Here is a 15,494-nt window from a genome sequence, read left to right on the forward strand (position 1 = left end):
GGAGAAGTAATGTCGAAGGACTTATGGGTTCAGCAGGCCTTGATCGACGAACAGACGTTTCCCTCCGTGGTTTCGGGTGTATCTACACACGTTGCCGACGTGATCACCCCACCCACACAAAGACGAGAGAGCCCTTTTATTCCTCGTCTGCGGAAGAGGTTTCTCGCAGAAACCATGGACCAAATCTTGCAGCTTTTAAGTGCAAGTCGGTCCCTTCCGCGCAAGTCCAACTCCTAGGTGTAGCCATTAGCACTGGGTCAGTTCGGACTTGCTGCAGTACGACAACTGCACACCTCCCAGAGAGGCAAGGTGGTATCGCAACAGGCAGTAGCTCCGTCTGTTGCCGCACCAGCTGTTTTAGACCCTCAGTCTCAACGGACAGTAGCTCCGTTTGTTGTTGTCTTTCTTAAACTCTAGTGGTCTATGCTGCAGACAATGCAGTCTCAGCTTGCGGTGTTGATGCAGGAGTTTCAGGCAGAGAAGGTTAACACACCTCCTCCTGCGAGCGCTCCTCCACCTCTACGCAGTCCAGCCTGCCAGACGTATGATGTTGAGGTTCCTCAAGCTACCTCCATGCGTGAGCTGCCGCATTGCGAGTTGCCAGATACCAGCTCTGTGCAGCAACCTCCACTTTCCTTGAGGCAGGAGCCTCTTGCCACGCGGCAACCTCCTCAACACTTGAGGCAGGAGCCTTATGCTTTGCAGCAACCTCCTCTACCCTTGAGGTAGGAGCCTCATGCGTTGCGACTACCTCCTCCATCCTCGAGGCAACAACCTCTTGCGGTGCGACAACCTCCACCATCCTCGAGGCAGCAACCTCAAGTCCACCTCTGCGCAGTCCACCCTGCCAGACATATGATGTTGAGGTTCCTCAACCTACCTCCACGCGTGAGCTGCCGCATTGGGAGTTGCCAGATACCAACGCTATGCAGCAACCTCTTGCGTTGCGGCAACCTCCACCATCCTTGAGGCAGCAACCTCAACTCTTGCGGCAGCCACCTCCACTCTTGAGGCAAGAACCTCAACTCTTGAGGCAAGAGCCTCAACTCTTGAGGAACCTCATGCTATGAGGCAGCCGCCTCAACGCATGCAGCAACCGCATTCTTCACAGCATGAGCCTCTCTCTGCGCAGCTACCTCCTCAACCCTTGAGGCAGACGCAACTCTTGAGGCAGGAACCTCACAGGAGCCTCATGCTATGCGGCATCCTCCTCAAACCATGAGGCAGGAGCCTCATGCTATGCGGCATCCTCCTCAACCCATGAGGCAGGAGCCTCATGCTATGCGACATCCTCCTCTACCCATGAGGCAGCCTCATGCTATGCGGCATCCTCCTCAACCCATGAGGCAGGAGCCTCATGCTATGCGGCATCCTCCTCAACCCATGAGGCAGGAGTCTCATGCTATGAGGAGCCTCATGCTATGCGGCATCCTCCTCAAACCATGAGGCAGGAGCCTCATGGTATGCGGCAACCGCCTCAACCCATGAGGCAGGAGCCTCATACTATGCGGCATCCTCCTCAACGCATGCGGCATAAGCCTCTTCCCTTGCAGCTTGAGCCTCATCCCATGCAGCATGAGCCTCATACCATGCAGCATGAGCCTCATCCCATGCAGCATGAGCCTCATCCCATGCAGCATAAGCCGCACGCCATGCAACATGCTCTGCTTACCTTACAGCATGCTCTACATACAGCATGCTCTGCATACCTTACCGCATGCTTCTCAGTCACACATCTTTGGTTGTTGCCAACTCACTAGACTGTCAAGCAGTTTCATAACGTTGCCTTCTAGTCTGCTGCTTTTGCACCAGTGAAACCCTCACTGAGAGAACTTAGCTTTTCTCGGATATGGTTCCTGTAGATGAGAAAGTGCTATTCTCCCTCCTTCTGATATTCCCTTGAGGACTCTGTCATTTGGAGAGGAGCCTTTAGCTGCGTAGCCTCCTATGGACTTTTATTTAAGCATAACATGCTTCCAGGGAAGGTAATGGTTCCACTTCAGTCGCTAACCCCGTCTGTTACCACACCTGCTCCCATAGACCTTGAGCTGTGTTGCAAGACATGCAGTCCAAGCTTAGTTCTTGTTAGAGGATTTTTTGTTTACGGAGTCAGTGTGTCACTGGGAAGACGTTCAACAACCAGCAGAAGTGACTTGTTGTGACGCAGTGCGGCAACCTCAGCAACCCGATAAGGAGTTGTCTGTACGACTCAGACAGTCTAGACAGCTTCGGGTTGTCACTGTACTTCCTCGCTTCCCCATGGTTGACAGTTCACAGACTGTGCAGCAGTACCATGATCTTGTGTCCGGCTCCGTCAGACGACTAGCTTTTAAGAGCTCCCACAAGTCGTCGCTGTCTGGAGATTCTCAGATGGACTATGGATCTGACCAAGGAACTGGGCCTCCTGGTCAATTTTGAGGAGTCCCAGCTCGTCCCATCCCAGACCATTGTCTACCTGGGTATGGATCTTCAGAGTCGAGCTTTTCGGGCTTTTCCGTCGGCCCCAAAGATCTACTAAGCCCTAGTTTGCATCCAGAGCATGCTGAGAAGGAACCGATGCTCAGTCAGGTAGTGGATGAGTCTAACAGGGACACTTTCATCGCTGGCCCTGTTCATCGAGTTAGGGAGACCCCACCTCCGCCCCCTTCAGTATCATCTAGCGGCTCACTGGATAAAGGACATGACGCTAGAGACGATCTCAGTTCCTTTTTCCGAAGAGAGGAGGTCTACTCTCACATGGTGAAAGAACAGCTTTCTTCTCAAGGAAGTCTACCTTTGGCTGTTCAGAAACCCGACCGCCGTCTCTTCTCTGACGCATCAGACACGGGCTGGGGTGCGACTTTGGACGGACAGGAATGCTCGGGAACATGGAATCAGGAGCTAAGGACACTTCACATCTTTTGCAAGGAGCTGTTGGCGGTTCATCTGGCCTTGATAAACTTCAAGTCCCTCCAGCTTAACAAGGTGGTGGAGGTGGACTCTGACAACACCACAGCCTTGGCTTACATCTCCAAGCAGGGAGGGACTCATTCGTGGAAGTTGTTCTAGATCGCAAGGGACCTCCTCATCTGGTTAAAAGATCGAAAGCTCACGCTGGTAACGAGGTTCATTCAGGGCGATATGAATGTCATGGCAGATCGCCTTAGCCGGAAGGGTCAGGTCATCCCCACAGAGTGGACCCTTCACAAGAATGTTTGCAGCAGACTTTGGGCCCTGTGGGGTCAGCCAACCATAGATCTGTTCGCTACCTCGATAACCTAGAGGCTCCCGTTGTATTGTTCTCCGATTCCAGACCCAGCAGCAGTTCACGTGGATGCTTTTCTGCTGGATTGGTCCCATCTCGACCTGTATGCATTCCCGCCGTTCAAGATTGTCAACAGGGTACTTCAGAAGTTCGCCTCTCGCAAAGGGACACGGCTGACGTTGGTTGGCTCCGCTCTGGCCCGCGAGAGAATGGTTCATAGAGGTACTGCAATGGCTGGTCGACATTCCCAGGACTCTTCCTCTAGGAGTGGACCTTCTACGTCTACCTCACGTAAAGAAGGTACATCCAAACCTCCACGCTCTTCGTCTGACTGCCTTCAGTCTTTCGAAAGACTCTCAAGAGCTAGGGGCTTTTCGAAGGAGGCAGCCAGAGCGATTGCCAGAGCAAGGAGGACATCCACTCTCAGAGTCTATCAGTCTAAAGGGGAAGTCTTCCGAAGCTGGTACAAGGCCAATGCAGTTTCCTCATCCAGTACCACTGTAACCCAGATTGCTGACTTCCTGTTACATCTAAGGAACGTAAGATCCCTTTCAGCTCCTACGATTAAGGGTTACAGAAGTATGTTGGCAGCGGTTTTCCGCCACAGAGGCTTGGATCTTTCCACCAACAAAGATCTACAGGACCTCCTTAGGTCTTTTAAGACCTCAAAGGAACGTCGGTTGTCCACTCCAGGCTGGAATCTAGACGTGGTCCTAAGGTTCCTTATGTCATCAAGATTTGAACCTCTCCAATCAGCCTCTTTTAAGGACCTCACATTGAAAACTCTTTTCCTCGTGTGCTTGACAACAGCTAAAAGAGTAAGTGAGATCCACGCCTTCAGCAGGAACATAGTTTTCACATCTGAAACGGCTACATGTTCCTTGCAGCTCGGTTTTTTGCTAAAACGAGCTTCCTTCACGTCCTTGGCCTAAGTCGTTCGAGATCCCAAGCCTGTCCAACTTGGTGGGGGACGAACTGGAGAGAGTACTTTGCCCAGTTAGAGCTCTTAGGTACTATCTAAAAAGGTCATAACCTTTACGAGGACAATCAGAAGCCTATTGGTGTGCTATCAAGAAGCCTTCTCTTCCAAGGTCTAAGAACTCAGTTTCTTACCTATTCAGGCTCCTGATTAGGGAAGCACATTCTCATCTGAAGGAAGAAGACCTTGCTTTGCTGAAGGTAAGGACACATGAAGTGAGAGCTGTGGCTACTTCAGTGGACCTCAAACAGAACCGTTCTCTGCAGAGTGTTATGGATGCAACCTATTGGAGAAGCAAGTCAGTGTTCGCATCATTCTATCTCAAAGATGTTCAGTCTCTTTACGAGAACTGCTACACCCTGGGACCATTCGTAGCAACGAATGCAGTAGTAGGCGGGGGCTCAGCCACTACATTCCCATAATCCCATAACCTTTTTAACCTTTCTCTTGAATACTTTTTATGGGTTGTATGGTCGGCTAAGAAGCCTTCCACATCCTTGTTGATTTGGCGGGTGGTCAATTCTTTCTTGAGAAGCGCCGAGGTTAAAGGTTGTGATGAGGTCCTTTAGTATGGGTTGCAGCCCTTTATACTTCAGCACCTAAGAGTCGTTCAGCATCCTAAGAGGACCGCTACGCTCAGTAAGGAAGACGTACTTAATAAAGGCAGAGTAATGGTTCAAGTCGTCTTCCTTACCAGGTACTTATTTATTTTATGTTATTTTTGAATAACTAATAAAATAAAATACGGGATACTTGGCTTCTTTGTTAACATATATGCTGGTCTCCACCCACCACCCTGGGTGTGAATCAGCTACATGATTATCGGGTAAGATTAATATTGAAAAATGTTATTTTCATTAGTAAAATAAATTTTTGAATATACTCACCCGATAATCATGATTTAATTGACCCACCCTTCCTCCCCATAGAGAACCAGTGGACCGAGGAAAAAATTGAGGTGGTGTTGACAAGAAGTACTGGAGTACCTGACCACAGATGGCGCTGTGGTGTTCACCCCCACCTGTATAGCGATCGCTGGCGTATCCCGACCGTAGATTTCTGTCGGCAACAGAGTTGACAGCTACATGATTATCGGGTAAGTATATTCAAAAATTGATTTTACTAATGAAAATAGCATTTTCCCTTGATGGGATTAAAACTTGATATAAGTTCTCTTCTATTTTATCTTAGTCACTTCACTGAATTTCCTTTTGGTTTACATCTTCCTCAGTACTCCCTTTAACTGATTTTCTGATCTATGCTTTTATGTTTTTACTATTGTTATTGTGATTTTCTTATTGCTTATCCATTGCTTTTAAACTAGTCCTCATCCTTTCTTATCAATTCCAAATCATCTCAATCTTTGAAACCCCAGCCTCTTTTCCAGCTACTAGACACTATCCCAGCAGCTTGTAATTTGTAATATATTTGACAACACTCATGCAGTGAATTCAGCATTTCAGTTCAGAGTCCATTATTCCAATGATGCAACTGCTGAGCAAGTTTACCTGGACCTTGGCACGATTGGCAACTCGCAAGCAGTATCGGCTTCATGGATACATAGAAAAATTCTTAGTGATGGCAGCACAGCAGCAGAATTATGATGGCATCTGGTTGTTGTAGTTTCAAGTTTGCCAACATTTTGAACATTGCCTCAGATACATGCTGATTCATTCCTGAGATGACCAGACTGATACACTTTCCTTCCATTTTGACGCATCCATCAAGTTTTTGACAACCTCCATGTTTCTAAAAGTTGGAAATTGACCTGATTATATCCATGTTGCCCCCAGCAGGTGCAGTTTCCTTACCTATCCATGTTGATGAAAAGTCCTTGGGAACTCCCTGATTTAAAGTTACTTCATTACCTTTATTTCCTCAGATACCACAAGTTGCTGCTCCCTGAACAAAGACTATCTAACTGCATTATAGAAAAACGATCTTCCGACTAAGTAGCCAAAGTCATCACGAGTTGATGCAGACCTCCAACTTTTACAAGGCCTAGGGTAGCAGGTTTTACAATTTTCTCAGTGAACAGTCTCAAATTCACTATTCCTCTAGTTGAAGATTACTTTTATTTTTTGGTAGCATACAGTTTTGCATTTCAGTAAATTAGTGCTGTAGGGTTGCCCTTTCTCTATACTATGCTTATGGGCTGATATGGGTGATTGGTTTGTATAAAGAAAACTAATCATGTTCTATGAAGAATTCTGTAATTAGTCTCAGATTACTTCATACAGTAATCTTATTTTAAAGAACTGTGCTTTAGATATCACTCATTATCAGGATAATCTTGCATAACATGTTATAGTTATACTGCACTGTATTTGTTCCTACGAATCATACACACCCTTGTCCTTTAATTAGAGATATCGTTTCAGCACAAGCTGGAATCAATTGTTAAAAGTTGGGTAACGAGCAGTTATCCAACTGGGTAGGGAGTGGGGTGAGTAGCCCCACCCCCCCTTCCAGTCGGATAGCTTTCACTTCTGTTTCAACCACTGTCGTGAACAAACGTACAAGACAGCTCTCTATAACTCTGTCTAATTTATTTCGCTTTTTCAGGAAGTAAATGATAATCAGTTGTAATGGAATGGAAGTAAGAATCTCGTGTTTTCCTGGCAAAGGGAGGATACTGTAACCGATTTATGGCAAAACCAGCTGTTGATCCTCACTCCCTCTTGTAGAGGGCATGACTGTTTACAGTCATCGCCTCGTGCTTCCTGGATTGTGGGGAACCCTTGGTGTTTGTCACTCGCCTTCAGAGGCTGAGGTTCTTCATCTATGACAGTGCAGACTGCTGACAACCAGTTTGATCTTAGGAAGGCTTAGTCTTCCTTCAGTTTTTCAGGTAGGTCTCCCATGACTGTTTTGAGGGAGTTAGTAGCTAAGGCTACCTCTTCATGGCAACCCCATTTGCATTCTGTCTCTCAAGTGTCCCCAGTGATGTCAGTGGATAAGAGGGTGGTGTTTCCCCTGTGTCAGGAAGCCCAGTGGTTCCTTTCAAGATGAAGGAGAGCAAGTCTAGTAAGGTAGCCCCAAACTGGCTTACATGGTACCAGGTTTGGGAGCCATAAACCACGCAGCCTTATGGATAAAGGTAAAGGGAAAATAGTTTGCTATGACCCCTATCCCTGGTACTAACCCAATCCCTGACCCAGTGCCTGTATTCCCTGACCCTTTCCCTGTGCTTTTTGCCCTGACCCTTTTGCCAGGATTCCTGTTCCTCCTCCCTCAGTGTCAGTGGTTGTACTTACATCCCCGCAATGTGAGTGTACTTTACCTTTCCCCTGTGACAGTGTGCACCAATGTTGTGACTCTTGTTACAGCAATCTGTGTTGTCAGAGAGAAAGGGATCCCGGTGACAACAACTCTCTCTCAAAGAGGACGGTTCCTGGCCAAGGGGACCCGGTAGCCCCAGCTTCCCCGAGAAGTCGGCCGGAACACAGGTGTATGGCCCCGTACACTGTCTGTTTCAATATTGATGGATGAGCTTTGGCCACCTCCATCTCTTTTTACTTCCTGGACTTGGGACACCTATTCCTCCTATTGAAGCTTGGTCTCTCGATTTTAGAGAATGGTACCATTTGAAACCTATATCAAGTGTGTGTGTGCCTTGATTGGTCTAGAATGGGAGGCATATGGCCTTGCTCCCTGTGCCCTAGGAAGAGAAATGCCTGGTACCCCTGGTCCTGTTGGGTCTCATATCAGTTCTCCTCCAGTTTTTGTTGGCTGGCCAGGGCCTTGGGTAACCTCCAATTATGTGCCCAGCTCTGTCCTTTGGATAGGATGATCATATTGGGTGAGGGGCCGAGTCTCCAAAGCGTGCTGCAGCACCTTTGACCTTCGCAAAGGGCAAGGGTGCTTGGAGGCAAGATGTCTTGAGGACTCAGGAGCCGGAGCCCGCTGAGGGAGGCTATCCTAAATTGAAGTTCTTTTGTAAAGGATTGCATTAGATTGTAAAATTTAGGCCTCAAGCCAGATCCTTGCACTCATGACCTAGGAGGTCATGGTTTTCGACCACGATAAGGCACAGGCTCTCTTGTCAAGTAGCCTGAGAAAGGCGGACTATTCGGTGTCGAAAGTGTCCGCCTTGAGCAAGAAACACCCTATCTTTCTTGCTCCTGCTTCAATAGCCTTCCCCTTTACGTGAAGGCATTTAAATTTGTTACCAAGGCAGTGGAGGCAGGCAAACCATGCCCTGCACTAGAGGAGTGCAGGCCTCTGTCGTTAGCCTTGCCCATGCAGGAGAAGGGATGGAAGGAAGTCCACCTAACCTTCTCAGTAGGGAAACTGGACGCGGACATCGCTGGACGACAGTTTAGCGAGAATCTTCCTAAACTTTCTGACCTTCTCTTGTGCAAGGAACAAGAGACGAAGGAGAGACTTGCGGCCTCTTTATCCCTACAAAACTGCCTAGAGATGTGTGCAGGCCAACGAAGTACCCCAGACATGCTCATGGTCCTGGCCAAAATGCTTATGGCCACCCTAGTAAAGGACCTGTATGATTTCATGAAGGCTAGGAGAGCCTGTAGAGAATTCTTGTTCGCTGCTGCAACAGTGAAACATGAACCCAGGAAGCTGATATCTTCTAACATCTGGGGTAAAGACCTTTACGAACGAAGTAGTCAAAGAGGTAGCCGAGAAAGCCATTACGGAGAATAGGAACCTTCTCCAGAAGTGGGGCATCTCTTCAAAAAGGAAGTCTTCCCCGGATGCAGGTCCCCAACCTAAAAGGAAGACGAAGAAGTCTAGACTTCCCCCTCGGCCTGCTCAACAACATCTCACAGTTACTACGACCGCGGTGCCCCAAGTGGTGGCCCAAACACAGACCACCTTCCAAGTGGTGCCTCAACAGCTGGTTGCCTAGTCACCAGCATTCAACCCCGGGTTTGAGAGGCAGACCACTACCTCTCAGTTGAAAGGTAAAGGATCCAGACGGGGCTCCTCTAGACATCCCTCAAGAGGTAAGGGAGGATGCGGTCGAGGAGGTAAACCCTCCGATCAATCAAAGCAAGGAGAGACTTCCGGTAGGAGGGAGGCTCCAACAATTTCAGGATCGTTGGACCTTCGATCCTTGGGCCCACGGCCTAATCAAGATTGGACTAGGATGGAAACGGAACAAGTCTCCACCATCATTTCCTCAATTCTTCTAACACTTCAACCCCGCATTAGAAGAATATACCCGATAGCTCTTGAGCATACAGGTTATAAGGAAAGCAAAGTCCATCAAATTCCAGGGAAGGCTGTTTTGTGTTCCCAAGAAGGACTCAGAAAAACTCAAGAGTCATTCTGGACTTGTCACCATTCAACAAGTTCATAAAAAACAGCAAGTTCAGGATGTTAACCCTTCAACACATAAGGACCCTGTTACAAAAAGGCACCTTCTAGTCAGTCGCCCCCTCTCCTCCTACCTAGGATTCAAGTTACAGAAGATAAAGTATGTTCTAAGAGCCATACCCTTCGGACTAAACATAGTCCCAAGTATCTTCATGAAACTTCAGACGCAGTCATGCAACAACTATGCCTTGAAGGTGTTCAGGTAGCACCGTACCTGGACGACTGGCTGGTGCAGGCAGCATCCGATACGGTTTGTCTGCAAGCATCCAAAGAAGGGATCCAGTTCCTGGAACATCTGGGATGCAAAATCAACTTCAAGAAGTCCCGACTCTCTCCAGCTCAAGGGTTTCAATGGTTGGAAAGCCATTGGAACCTGAGGTCACATCGTCTCTCCATTCCCTCAGGGAAGAGGAGGGAGATCGCAGAGTCTTTCAAGAGACCACTGTAATCCGACAAGATTTCAAGACGCCAACAGGAAAGAGTATTGGGCTCTCCAGTTCGCAGCAGTAACAGACCCAGTGCTAAGAGCGCAGCTGAAAGATGCGTCAGGAGTTTGTAGAATATACGCATCAAACGCTCGAAGAGATCTAAAATGACCGATACCGGCCTTATTACGATCACTTCTCAACCCATGGTCGAAGGCCAAGAGCCCAATGAGGACCGTGCCCTTGCAACTACCTCTGCCGTCGATGACCATCCACATGGATGCCTCGACGGAAGAAAGGGGAGTTCACTCCCATCAAAGAAAAGTCCAAGATACTTGGTCATCTCTGTTCAAGGCCTTTCTCATCAACATTTTGGAAGCCATGGCAGTCCTCTTGACGTTGGGAAAACTCTCCCTTCGCAGATCAGTCCACATCAGGTTGATCTTAGACAGCGAAGTGATAGTGAGATGTCTGAACCAACAAGGCTCGAGATCGTCCCATATCATCCATGTGATATTACCCATCCTTTGTCTAGAGATATGGCTTCTATCAGCAGTTCACTTACAAAGGTTCTGCAATGTGACAGCGGATACTCTATTCAAGCTCAAGCCGATAGAGTCAGAATGGTCCCAAAACGCAGACTCATTCTCTTCCATCTTGGAACAAATACCGGAGCTGCAGATCGACCTCTTCGCGATGAGCGACATCAAGAAACTACCTCGATATGTAGCCCCATACGAGGACCCTCTAGAGGAGATAACGGACCCAATGTCACTAGTTTGGAACGAATGGACCCGGAATTTCCTGTTCCTTCCTTCCAATCTCTGGCTGAAGGTCCTCAACAAGCCGAGATCCTTCCAGGGAACAGCAGCTCTAGTGGCCCCCTTGCTCAAGAGCAACTGGTTTCCTCTACTGATGGAACTGAGGCTGAGGCTGGTCCTTGTACCAAACCCAGCACTATCTCAACAGGTTCAGAAGTCGACTGTCTTCGCTTCATCACAGAGAACCCAATTCTTCATTTCATGATTTTCTCGCCCTAGCAGTTAAGAAAAGATTTGGGATCTCAAAAGGCAGTATAGACTTCTTAGAAAAATACGATTAAGTCAACTAGAAGACAATATGAATCGTCTTGGAAAAAATGGGTTGCTTTTGTTAAAGCAAAAGAACCGAAAGAAATTTCAATAGACTTCTGTTTGTCCTTCTTTATCCACCTTCATAAACAAGGTCTGGCAGCCAACACGATAACTACGTGCAAGTCAGCCCTGACTAGACCTCTTCTATACGCCTTTCAATTGGACCTGACGAACAAAATCTTTAACAAGATCCCGAAGGCATGCGCTAGACTTAGGCCTGCAGCTCCTCCGAAGCCCATTTCATGGTCTTTGGACAAGGTCTTACATTATGCTTCATCTGTGAACAATGAAGATTGTTCTCTCAAGGATCTAACCCAGAAGGTTATTTTCCTGTTCGCTATAGCCTCAGGAAATGAAGTGAGTGATTGGTTTCCGGTGAGAGTGGGGCTGAGACAGGGATGTGTGATGTCGCCGTGGTTGTTTAACTTGTATGTTGATGGAGTGGTGAGAGAGGTGAATGCTCGAGTGCTTGGACGAGGATTAAAACTGGTAGGCGAGAATGACCATGAATGGGAGGTAAATCAGTTGTTGTTTGCGGATGATACTGTACTGGTTACTTGAGGAGGTGGATCAGTTTAAGTACTTGGGGTCTGTTGTTGCAGCAAATGGTGGAGTGGAAGCAGATGTACGTCAGAGAGTGAATGAAGGTTGCAAAGTGTTGGGGGCAGTTAAGGGAGTAGTAAAAAATAGAGGGTTGGGCATGAATGTAAAGAGAGTTCTATATGAGAAAGTGATTGTACCAACTGTGATGTATGGATCGGAGTTGTGGGGAATGAAAGTGATGGAGAGACAGAAATTGAATGTGTTTGAGATGAAGTGTCTAAGGAGTATGGCTGGTGTATCTCGAGTAGATAGGGTTAGGAACGAAGTGGTGAGGGAGAGAACGGGTGTAAGAAATGAGTTAGTGGCTAGAGTGGATATGAATGTGTTGAGGTGGTTTGGCCATGTTGAGAGAATGGAAAATGGTTGTCTGCTAAAGAAGGTGATGAATGCAAGAGTTGATGGGAGAAGTACAAGAGGAAGGCCAAGGTTTGGGTGGATGGATGGTGTGAAGAAAGCTCTGGGTGATAGGAGGATAGATGTGAGAGAGGCAAGAGAGCGTGCTAGAAATAGGAATGAATGGCGAGCGATTGTGACGCAGTTCCAGTAGGCCCTGCTGCTTCCTCCGGTGCCTTAGATGACCACGGAGGTAGCAGCAGTAGGGGAGTCAGCATTATGAAGCTTCATCTGTGGTGGAAATGTGGGAGGTTGGGCTGTGGCACCCTAGCAGTACCAGCTGAACTCGGTTGAGTCCCTGATTAGGCCGAAGGAACATATAGAGTAGAGGTCCCCTTTTTGTTTTGTTTCATTGTTGGTGTCGGCTACCCCCCAAAATTGGGGGAAGTGCCTTGGTATATGGATGGATGGATAGCCTCAGGGGCTAGAGTTAGTGAAATAGTAGCCCTATCAAGAAATGAGGGCCACATTCAGTTCACAGAAGTGGGAGAACTGAATCTTTTTCCTGATCCAGCCTTCCTCGCCAAGAACGAGCTACTCAATAAAAGATGGGGTCCCTAGAGAATCTGCCCTCTGAAGGAAGATGTCTCTCTGTGTCCAGTAGAGTGTCTAAAGGTCTATCTTCGTAGAACTTCAGACTTCAGGGGAGGACAGCTCTTCAAAGGAGAAACTTCAGGATCAAACTTATCCCTAAAACAACTGAGGGCGAAGCTCACCTACTTCATTCGCAGAGCGGATCCTGACAGTACACCCACAGGTCATGATCCGAGAAAAATTGCTTCATCACAACTTTGTTCAATTTATGGACTTTGAGGGTCTTCGCTCATATACTGGATGGAAATCATTCAGAGTGTTCTACAAACATTACGCAAAGCAAGTCCACGAACTGAAGCATTATGTGGTGGCGGCAGGTAGTGTATTAAAACCTGTCGTCTAGTGCTCATGAACAGTTAATTGATTGGGACTATCAATTAGGGTGAAAAGGTGTTGACACTTCCAGGGCAATACCTTTCAAGTGAGTGTCACCATTGTGACACTAAGACTGTTCAAAATCTCAGGTGTGGAATTATACAGATAATACTTGTGCCGTGTGTACATAGTACACAGTGTTAATAGTATACAACATTAACAGAAATTATATTAGAAAAATTTATCAAAAATTTTCAAATTTAGAGTGGCACTCATCATTTCTTCCCTTTCAGGGAGAAAAATATTTCTGTATACGTTGTACGTATAATTCCCTTAACACCTTACTCGTTATTCCATTTGGTCATTTATTCGAAATAAATGTCTATTAGAGTGTAAGTGCGTCTTATTTCACCCTGCAATTAGCACATTAAATATGCCAGAGTTCTCTTACTTATTTATTTAAGTAAACCTCATATTATTGTATGCTTACAAACAATGGATATACTGTTGTTGACACTTGGTTGTTCCAACAACATATACAAACCGTGAGACCTTTTGTATATCTAGTTGATACTTATGTTTGTTCATACAATATATGCAAACCTTGAGACCCCTTTTCTACTGTCTAGTATGACTCTTCCCTGCAGGGGGCAGAAAGCACTAACATGTCCATGATTAGTGGTAATGACGGATAACGGTAACGTCATTCGTCTCAATGGTCCGGATGACCATAGAAAATTGTCCCAAGGTTAAGGTACCTGTGAAAATGCACAGATACAGTACTTTCTAGTAATTCTCTGGTAAACATTCATCAGGACGACATGACTTGAGCCCAAAAAACAGATTTTGAGCGAAGCGAAAAATCTATTTGTTCCGTATCTGAAATACAAACCACGCTATTTAATATGGGTAATTACTTTCGGCGTAGCTGAAATGACGAGCCATTAGAATTTTAACGAGGGTTTACTACCCCACCGCTAGTTAGCGGGGGTTAGGGAGGGTAGCTTGCTACCCCCCCCCCACACACACACACACACACCTGTGCTTGAGCTCACTTTGCTCTCGGCTCGGGTGGTAGTCAGACGTGTCCGCTATCACCCTCACCTTCTTTGTCAGCCATTGCTAATCTTTTGTTTGCTTTTCCTTTGACAGTGTGTGTGTGTGAAGTTGGCCTCTGCGATGCGTAAGTGTCCTGGATTACCTGACCACCCTTGTGGCACGTATATGTCGGCGGTCAAAACGGACCCCCACACCTTGTGTCCTTACTGTAGGGGCCAGCGGTGTGATAAGAATAATGCGTGTGGTGAGTGTAGGGAGAGATCTACCTCCCAGTGGGAGAGGTTTTCTCAGCGCCGGAAGAAAAAGTCCAGACGGGATATTTCTCCTTCGAAGGTTTCTTTGAAAGGAGAAAATCCCAAGGGCTCTTCTTCCGTGGCCCAAACCTCCTCCGAAGCTCCCACTCGATCGGTTTCTTCCGAGAAACTGTCGAGTGGTAGCGTAGGCCGTAGTTCTGTTGACCGATCTCGGGGTTTGGGAAAGGGAGTTGCCTCCCATAGCGAGGCAGTTCCTCCTCCTCCCCCGGGGGAGGATTTTAATGTAAATGTGTCTAATACTGTAAGGATTTGTTGCAGGTTTGTGCTTCCTTGGGGCTTGAGAGTTCGCCCTCCAAGAAAGCATTGTTTCACATGATCAGTTTGGGGGCAGCTGTCAAACAATCGCCGACTTTAGCAGAGGTTGATCCTCCGTGTGTCGTCGACGTTGTTGTGGCAGAGGCTTCCGATGAGTTGTATCAAACCTCTGCTCCTGATGTTGCTGATGTAGCTGAAGGCTTAGTTCCCCCCTCCGAACATCCTTCGAGTGAGGAACTAAGTCCAACGGTCTCTCCTGCCGGTGATTCTCCCCCTCGGGGGAGTTCACTCACAGAGACTCCTCTTCGGAGGACTGCTGATGGTCAGCCCGCTGACCCCACGGCCCCCAGAGGGCGTATAAGTCGTAAAGCCCGCCTTCCTCTTCGCCGTAGAGGCCTTCCTTCACCTCACAAGGGTGTTAGGAGGCGACTCTTCGGTTCATCATCTCCAAAGTCCGCCGCAGAGGAACCTCGCCGTCGTTCTCTGACTCTACTAGCTACATTCCTGGACCTCTCCGCAGATTGTTCGCGATCTCCTTCGGTGGAAGGTCGTCCTTACAAAGGACACGCCGACCTTCCACCCGCCAGACCTGCTGACCTGCCGTCACCGTTCCTGGCTGCTGACGCGCTACAGGCGTCAACTCATCCCGTTGTAAAACGGGCAACGGTCCCTTCGGGGCACAAAGGGCTTTCGCACAAAATTGTGCCTAAGTCCCTTACGCGCCAGGTCTCCCCTGCGCGCCAACGATCACATGCGCTCAAGCGCTCGCCTGCAGAAGTTCCTGTTATAGCATGCCAGCGCTCTCCTGTTCGCCAGAGCGCTACTGCTCGCCCTCATCCT

The sequence above is a fragment of the Palaemon carinicauda genome, chromosome 2 (assembly GCF_036898095.1).
Source record: "Palaemon carinicauda isolate YSFRI2023 chromosome 2, ASM3689809v2, whole genome shotgun sequence".
Lineage (NCBI taxonomy): Eukaryota > Metazoa > Arthropoda > Malacostraca > Decapoda > Palaemonidae > Palaemon > Palaemon carinicauda.